Genomic DNA, 9,409 nt, shown 5'->3' on the forward strand with positions numbered 1-9,409 from the left:
CATACAGAGAAGTTGAAAATGCAATGCTTCAATGCTGGATTCATAACTTTGGACATGCAAAGTGATAGGACTCTCACTTGAACTTCCAAACCAAAAGATGTCTTCCTTTGTCCTCAGCTCTCACATTTAAACCCATGATTAGCAAGACAGCTCAGGCTCTATAAACAGAGCATGATGTCAGAAAGGGCCAGAAGCATGACTCCACGGACAGAGGGGCCAAGTGCCTTCCTTCAGAGCTTTATAAAGCACTCCTCTAACCTAGCCTTTTTTAGTTACAATATTTCTAACACCTACCTGCTTTCTCGTTTTGTTTTATGGGTGTTTTGTCTTTTAAGCCACCTTATCTACAGATAGAATGGACAGGCCTCTACGAGCAGTAAATGAGAATTGTTTCTGGAATCTGAGGAACAGGAATTGCCATGTTATTCAGCATAATTGAACTTAATTGAAGGCATCGCTTCCTTTCTGTGAGGAATGTTGGCTTTTACAAGACGTACTGAACAGTGCAGAATTAAGTCTTTAGCTATTTATATTTGGGTTATAGGTTATTTTTAAAAAATATAATGATAGATGCACTTTAATCTTAGCAATTCAGAATTATGCACCTGGCAAAATGGTACATGGACCATAAAATAATCTTGTTTTTGCCATGAAAATATCTTTTTCATGCCCTAGAAGACAGGTCCTAAAAGAAATGTCTCACTTAACCTTTTAATCTTTGGAATTGCGGTAGAAACTGAAAAATAAATAATGTGTTCCTAATTATTTCTCTTGGATATAAAAGACATTAGATTTTATATCAATAAAGATTTATAGAGAAGGCTCAATCATCTGTAAGTGAATAATTATCTATGGAAACTTAAAGGACAATTTTTCCCTCTGCAAAAAAAAAAAAAAAATGTTTCTGGGCTACAAACTCTTACTGCCAATTTTTACTACAGGGATGTAAATTAATTATAAATTTACTGAAGAATGACAGAACTCAGAATAGATGTCCATAATACCTTCCAAATTCAAATGTAATTTTGAGAATTATGCAATCCAACCTCTTCAGCATCAGCTGTTACAATGACAATTACGTATTTATAAATATGAACACATATATACTTTATACAAACAGAAATAAGGTTAACATACAGAAATAAAGATTTTATATAATTTTGCTTTTTCCAATAAGCATATTGCCATCAAATTTCTACCCATGGTTCCTCAAAGCACCATATTTTCTCTGAAGGAAAATAAATGATATTTACAAGTCTTACTCATTGATAAAAAAAAAATATGGTAAATAAATATTTGGAGCTGAAGCTAATATTTATAAATATGAACACATATATACTTTATATAAACAGAAATAAGGTTAACATACAGAAATAAGGATTTTATATAATTTTGCTTTTTCCAATAAGCAAATTGCATCAAATTTCTACCCATGGTTCCTCAAAGCCCCACATTTTCTCTGAAGGAAAATAAATGATATTTACAAGTCTTACTCATTGATAAAAAAAAAATATGGTAAATAAATATTTGGAGCTGAAGCTATGCAAAGGAGCCAAGAAGAACAGCAAAATGTGCAAGTGCCTTACTCTATTCTATTTCACTGAACCATTACCACCTCAAACCTCCTTAGAATATAAAAGACAATATTTGAAACTCAATGTTCATTATCTCAGGGAGGTTGTAATTAAGTGTCTAAATTGTAATAGTAATGGAAAATGAAGGGATACAAAATGTGCTGATATTCCAGATGTGGGTCAGAGGGTAATAATTTCCCCTGGTCAGGGGCCAAATGGAAATGTGTGATTAAAGATGTATGCGTCATTTAGCATAATGGCTCATTAGGAACTCTAACAAGAGAGTGTGCCTTAGGCTCATGAGCAATGTTTCCAGAAACAAAATAAAATCATCATTCTAGACCCACTGATCAAGTCTCTTTTGTGTTACCCGGGACAGCTGGGGCTTTGAGAAACATTCTGGGTGATTTTACCCATCTCTCTTCATACCATCAGCTTCACAACCATAAGACATTTCCATCCAAATCCTGTGCTTAAAGATGGTTCGCTGGGTCGGTTCAGCCATGTTGCAAATTTAAAAACTAATGATTAAAACTTAATGTTGTAATAAAACTTCGTTTACTGAAGTTCAGATTGAAAGATAGGAATGAAAAGGTTAAGATGCTTCTTTGACAGAGTCACTTATGGAATATTAGTAAAGTCATTTTTTAAGTTCCATGTTCTCAACAATAACATTCATATAATATGCCCAATCTGATAATTAAGCAGCTGTTAAAATCGAGCATCTTCCTGGGTGGTGTATAGGATGGGGCAAAAGTAGGTTTATAGTTGTATGGAAAATAATACAATCATTAATAAATAAAAGTACACGAATAAACTGTGTTTTGTGTACTCACAACTGTAAACCTACCTTTGCCACACTCTGAATGTTAACATTTTGCAATTTTCCATTGTTAGAAAAGAACAACATTAGGTCACCTTCTTTGAACTGCTACCTTCGATCATTCCTCATTACCTCCAAGGTTGGAGATTCTGTAACTTAGTCTCTTATACCTTACTAGAGGTCCGGTGCATGAAATTTGTGCATGGGGGTGGGGGAATGCCCTCAGCCCGCCTGCCCGTCTCTCAATCTGGGACGCCTGAGGGGATGTGGGACTGCCGGTTTAGGCCCGATCCCCGCAGGCCAGGCCAAGGGACCCCACAGGTGCACAAATCCATGCACCAGGCCCCTAGAATGCATATGAGATCTTTGGTTAATCTCTTCTCTCGCTCCCCTCTCCCCTCATTCCTCTGAGATTCATCAGTCTGTTCTGTTTCCATACCCCCCATTCCTCTGAGATTCATCAGTCTGTTCTATGTCTCCATGCCTGTGTGTTGAGCATCTGCCCCCTGGTGGTCAGTGAGCATCATAGCTACCGGTTGAACAGTCTAAAAGTCACTTAGGCTTTTATATATATAGATATACAGATGTTCCCTAATCTTTGCCATTCATTTTGTAAATGTGTGCTATTAGTTCAAGGGTGATTAAATCAGAGTATAGATGGAGTAGCTCAAATTTTTCATCACTAAGATGAGAAAAGCTGCTAAAAGCATCAGTGAATCTATAGTGTCTTTTTTAAAAAATAAAATGAGCTCATTAAGAAGGAGGAACTTTCAACAAACCATTTTCTTTTCCAGTGCACACAGAAGCTAATATTTATTATTTGAAAATTAGTCCATAAATAGTGCTTGCTCTGCTAATGTTACTTGATTTGGCATTATTACTAGTAATTTTTTTTTGAGCATTTGAACAATTTGAGATTTGTTTTGGTTTGGCTTTTGGTTCTGTTACTTTGTTATATTTGGTTTGTGTTTTGAGGAGAGTTCTGGCCTACCCATGGTAATTCTACCTATTACTACTAAGTTGAAAAGCAAAATGCAAATTGTGTTCCACAATTAAAATAACAAAAACAAAACAAACCACAAAGAAAACCCCTTTTCCTTCTATACCCTACTATCACAGGCATGGGGGGCCTAGCTCTTCAGTCAACAACTGAGACTCCTCTCATGTTATCAGTACCCCTCAAGAGACTCTACCCTGATGGACATAGCAACCACCACTCCCCCAAATCCCTTACATGTTAGGTGTACACTAAGTCACATCTATTTCTTTTCATCACTTTAAATCTTATTTGGGAGTAAACAAGGCTTAAACAATATGTATCTGTATATATGTACCAAGATAATATAGCTGCGGTATCAGATGCTGGTCCAAAGAAGGGCCCACTAGATAAAATGCTCTAAGAAAGACTTTGTTTCCTGTACCACATGTTACTTATGGAATGTTTTCTGTCCCTGCCTTCCTTCAGTGTAGAACACACACACACACACACACCCACACACACACACCCACACACACACACAACATTACAAAAATTCTAGACTTCTTAAAAAACACTTATAGTCTCCAATTCAACCGGTCTCATGCCTGACAATTTAAATCTTAGATTACCTGCATAAGATCTTATTGCTATAGACTAGCTATTTTCAACCTTTTTTTTAATCTCATGGCACACATAAACTAATTACTAAAATTCTTTGGTACACCAAAAAATATATATTTTTACAGCTCTAACATAAAAAAGTTAATTTTGATTCATTCACACCCAAATAGGTGTTGTTTTGTTTTGTTTTGTTTTGTTTTGGCTGTTGTCATTTTTTTTTACTTGGCAATCTAAAGGAAAAGAGATTAGTACTCTTGACTAAATAGTCAGGTATTGCATGTTTTAAAGAAAAAGAGATTAGTATTCTTGACTAAATAGTCAGGTATTGCATGTTTTAAAAATTCTTGGGGCAAACAGGTTGAAAAATCACTGCTATAGACCACTAACTAAAGGACATTCAGAAAAAATAATTTTTCAATTTTTTTGTGAAAAAACTGATATATATCCTATAGACATAAAATATATATATGGTATATAGCATATATATTCAATTAAGATTCACTAATCCATTAGATTAGTATGTATATATTTTATGCATATATTATATATTATAAATTGGTAATATATCCATTATGTATATACATATACGGCTATATATCTAATTTAAGATAAACTAGTCCACTGGAGAATGTTTTATAACAACAATTATTTCAACGCTGATTAAATGCCATCCTCTAGCATCAATTGGAATTTTAGAAAAGTTTAGCTAACATAAAGTATATCATCTTAATTCTAAATACTTAATTTTCTAGGCACAGATTTTTTTTACAATAAGCCACTCTATGCTTTTGTCAGTATTAAGCTTACATCTTTGAGATAAATATCCTGTAAAAGATCATTTTTCAAAATTGGATCAGGACTGTTTATAAGATGATTACCTGTGGAGGACAAAGAAAACAAGCTAAAGGAAAGAATATAGTTTTCTATCCTGTCATTTAAAACTAGGCAATCAGCTCTTTTCAGTTAATGAGCAGTCCAAACTTGGTAAGCCTTCTCTGCTAAACTTGGTTGTTGAGTTTTGCTACCTCTTTCACTGTCAGCTTGAATCATCTTTGGAGAAGGAAATAAGACAATAGAAAATGTTCTTGGCCTAGCACGCAATAAAAGGATGGAGTGAGAAAAGACAATGTTGGTTTCTCTCTATGACCTTTTTGTTGTTGTTTTGGAGCAAGAAACAATGCTAACGAGACCCTCTTCTGATGTTTGGAGAATGTCCTGAGATGATGCCCAGTCAGAGGGGCTCAGTGGTTGAGTGTCGACCCATGAACCAGCAGGTCATGGTTCGATTCCCGGTTAGGGTACATGCTCAGGTTGCAGGCTCGATTCTCAGTAGAGGGTGAGCAGGAGGCAGCTAATCAATGATTCTCTCTCAATAAAAACAGTTTTTAGAAATGTTCTGAAATGATTTGTTCCTCTGGCTCCCAACCACTGTTGTTAAATAACTCATAGATTGCAATCCCCCACCAAGGAAGCTACAAGGACTTCTCTGCTCACACAGAGCAACAGAATACAAGCATCTTGTTTTATTGTGCTTCACTTTATTGCGCTTCGCAGAAACTGCATTTTTTACAAATTGAAGGTTTGTGTAAACTTACTTCAAACAAGTCTATTGGTGCAATAGCATTTACTCACCTCATGTCTCTGTGCCACATTTTGGTAATTCTCACAATATTTCAAACTTTGCACTATTATTATATTTGTTGTGCTGATCTGTGGTCAGCAATCTTTGATATTACTATTGTCATTGTTCGCAGAAACTGCATTTTTTACACATTGAAGGTTTGTGTAAACCTACTTCAAACAAGTCTATTGGTGCAATAGCATTTACTCACCTCATGTCTCTGTGCCACATTTTGGTAATTCTCACAATATTTCAAACTTTGCACTATTATTATATTTGTTGTGCTGATCTGTGGTCAGCAATCTTTGATATTACTATTGTCATTGTTCTGGGAGGTCATGAACTGTGCCCATATAAGACAGCAAACATTAATAAATATTGTGTGTGTTCTGACTGCTCCACAGACCAACCATTCCGCCATCTCTCTTCCTCTCCTCAGGCCTCTCTATTTCCCAAGACACAACAATATTGAAATTATGCCAAATAATAACCCTATAATGGCTTCTAAATAGTCAAGTAGAAGTGAAAGTCACATATTTCCCACCTTAACTCAAAAGCTAAAAATGACTAAGCTTAGTGAGGAAGGCATGTCTGGGAATGGAAGTGTGCTTGGTGTGAGGGAGGTGGATGAACTCATTGTTGACAAAAACATAGAGCGAAAATCAAATTAAAGGCAGGTTGAAAAAGAGGACAAATTAACATGAGAATAGATCTATAAGAAAAATAGTACATAACTGATCCAACTTTAGTTTTGGTAATTAAACAAAAATATCTCAGTCTAGATTGAAGAGGGACAAGGAAGAAGAAAGAAACATGCTGGAAGAGTGGTGAATTAATAGGTAGGAAGGGAAGTATGCTACCCTTTTTCTTCCCCTTCATCTAGGTCTTCCCTAGTTTAAATTCCCTCAGCTATAGACAAAAAGACTAACAATAATCCCAGAAAACTACAAGGCTAACATTTTGAAATTCAGGTGTCCCTTTACTGACAAATTTGTCAACAAATTTTTTTGTAAAGCTGGGTTAATAGTTTTACTCAAAGACATTTACTTATTGAAATATATTTTTATTACTATGCCAGAGACCTAGGATTATTCCCATCCTATACAAGGAAAGAGATCCAAAATGTCCTATAAAACATACCACAAAAATTTTAATGGTAGATTTTTCAAATCTTTCTGGGAAGATCTGTTAACTTTTTAAGCAAAATTTCTACTTTGTATCTACTTTTGAATCATTAAAACACCATCAGCTTCCTTTCACTGGCAGTCCTCATTCTCCGTGGGAGTTTTAATTTTAAAAAATGAAATAATCCCAGTAACTATTTGAGCATCTTAACTGAGAACCTTAAGAAAACTTTCTGATATTCTACAGTTTTGAAAAAGGCAGCCAGTAACCACTGTCTTCTCCTCCTCCCATCTCTCCTCTATAAGTATTTTTGGTCATATATTTTCTATTTCATTTTGAAAGTCTTTCATGAATGCAATGATCTCCTAAATGTGAACCCCACTCTCCAAGTGATACCCAAACCATCCAGTAGGATGCAAACTTAAATATAAACATATATTGTGGCCTAGAAAATAAATTATACCTTATTCTATTTAATGTACACATTAACACTGGTCCCTCCCATGCACACTTTATCCTGCTGGCAGGGGTCACATATTACCCAGAGTTAAAGATGTGACTTAAAATAAAGCAGGAATTTCTCAGACGGGAGGCTTAACAGAGGCACTCTGAAACATTTAAAACCTTTAAAAACATTATAGTCCATTTTGCCTGCTTTTAATAGAAACTATTTACTATACCATGTATTGCTGCCTCAACAAATCACCACAAACCTAGATGCTGAAACAACGCAAATTGATAATCTTATATTCTGTTCTGTAGATAGAAGTCCTCCCTTGGTCTCACTAGGCTAGCATCAAGGTGCCAGCAGTTGAGTGCCATTTTGAACATGTGAGAGAAGAATTTGTTTCCTTGCTCATTCGGGTTCATTGGCAGATTACAATGCCTGTGGCTGTATGACTGAGGCCTCCATTTTCTTGCTGATTGTCAGTGGAGGCCCATTCCAGCTTCTAAAGGCCACCCTGTTTCTTGGCTCATGACCCTTTTCCCCCATCTCCAAAGCCAGCAACAATAAGGCAAGTCTCTCTCAGATTTAGAATCTCTCTCTCCTTCCCATTGCATCTCTCTGACCCACTCTTCTGCCTTACTTTCCCACTTTCAAGGGCTCACATGATTATATTGGGGTCAGCCGCATATTCTAGGATAACCTCCCCATTTTTGAGACCCTTAACCTTAATCACATCTGCTAAGGTTACATACTGTTTTGCCACATAAGATAACATATTCAAGGATTCTGGAGATTAGGGTCAAGGCACCCTAATCTTTGGGCTAAAAGGATTAGTAAGTGCACCAACCTTACAGTAACTAAGCATTCAGAGTAAACTTAAAACCAGTTGTCAAAATAAAGTGAACCTTTAAAACTTATGTTCACACAAATATCTGTACATAAAGTAGTTGAATGGATAAGTAAACTGTGGAACTCCCAGACAATGGAATATTAGTCAGTTCTAAAAAGAAATAAGCTATCAAGCCATGGAAAGGAATGTTAAGTGTATATTACTAAGTAATATATGAAGCCAATATGAAAAGGTTACATACTGTTTGATTCCATCTAAAATCATCCTGGAAAAGGCAAAACTAGGAAACAGTAAAAAGATCAATGGTTCCAGAGGCTGGGAGTAGTGGAGGCACACAGAGGATTTTTGGGACAGTAGAAATACTTTGTATACCATTATGATCTGTCAAGGTAGATTTATCAATTGTAATAAGTGTACCACTCTGCTGGGGATGTTGATAATGCAGGAATCCATGCAGGGGGAAATCTCTGCGCCTTCCTCTCCATTTGCTGTGAACCTAAAACTGCTCAAAAAGTCTTTATCTCATCTGGTAAAACTGTGCATGATTTTTTAAAATTTATTTTAATTGTTGAAAGTATTACAATTGTTGAAAGTATTACTTTGTATGTTTTTCCCCATTGGCCCTCTCCACTCCTCACCCGCCCCTCCCAGGCCTTCACCACACTATATTGTCTGTGTCCATGGGCTATGCATATTTGCATACAAGTTCCCCCATTAATCACTCCCCACCTCCCCATTCCCCTAAGTTTTTAAATGAACATTACTAATATAGCAGAAAGTTATATAACAAATAAAAATACTGACATAAATGTCTTTTATAAACATAAATATATGTATTTAATATACATGCCCCAAATTTTTACTTATAAGTGCAAGCTATCAGATTGAAAATTATTATACTAATAAGTTCATACTAAATATTTCATACTAAACATTTAATTGCTATACTATTTAAAACTATCTAAATAAAATAGTTATGAATCTGAAACAGGTAAATTAGATCTTGATTGTCATCATTTCAATTGACCACTGGAAAATGTCTTAAAAAATGGTTACCAAGGATCACAGAATCTTTCCATTTTGGAAACATTCAGCAAACTTTTAAAAAATACCACTTTTTAAATAGGTAACAACTTTAAACATTGAACTTTAAAACTCACAGAGACATTTGAGATAGCATTTATACTTCTTTGGAATGTAGGTAATTTTATTTGCTAATTACCTTAGCACATATCCCCTCATTTCTTGATGTGAAAACATTAAAATGAAATTTATGTGCACTAATAATAGCTACTAAAACCTGTGGTTCTCTGGTTTTTTTTTTTTTTACTGGCTATAGTGTAATAAATATTTTTGAAACCCCAAAAA

At 35.2% G+C, this 9,409-nt stretch overlaps 1 protein-coding gene across 6 annotated transcripts in view; it reads right to left on the reverse strand.

Annotated features, from left to right (window-relative positions):
• The window catches only part of LOC102775351 (mitogen-activated protein kinase 10), a 231,325-nt gene that overhangs the window by 47,519 nt on the left and 174,397 nt on the right, over positions 1-9,409 (reverse strand). The gene's annotated exons all lie outside the window — the stretch shown is intronic.

This window comes from Myotis davidii, unplaced genomic scaffold, assembly GCF_000327345.1.
Source record: "Myotis davidii unplaced genomic scaffold, ASM32734v1 scaffold662, whole genome shotgun sequence".
In the NCBI taxonomy this organism is placed as follows: Eukaryota; Metazoa; Chordata; class Mammalia; order Chiroptera; family Vespertilionidae; genus Myotis; species Myotis davidii.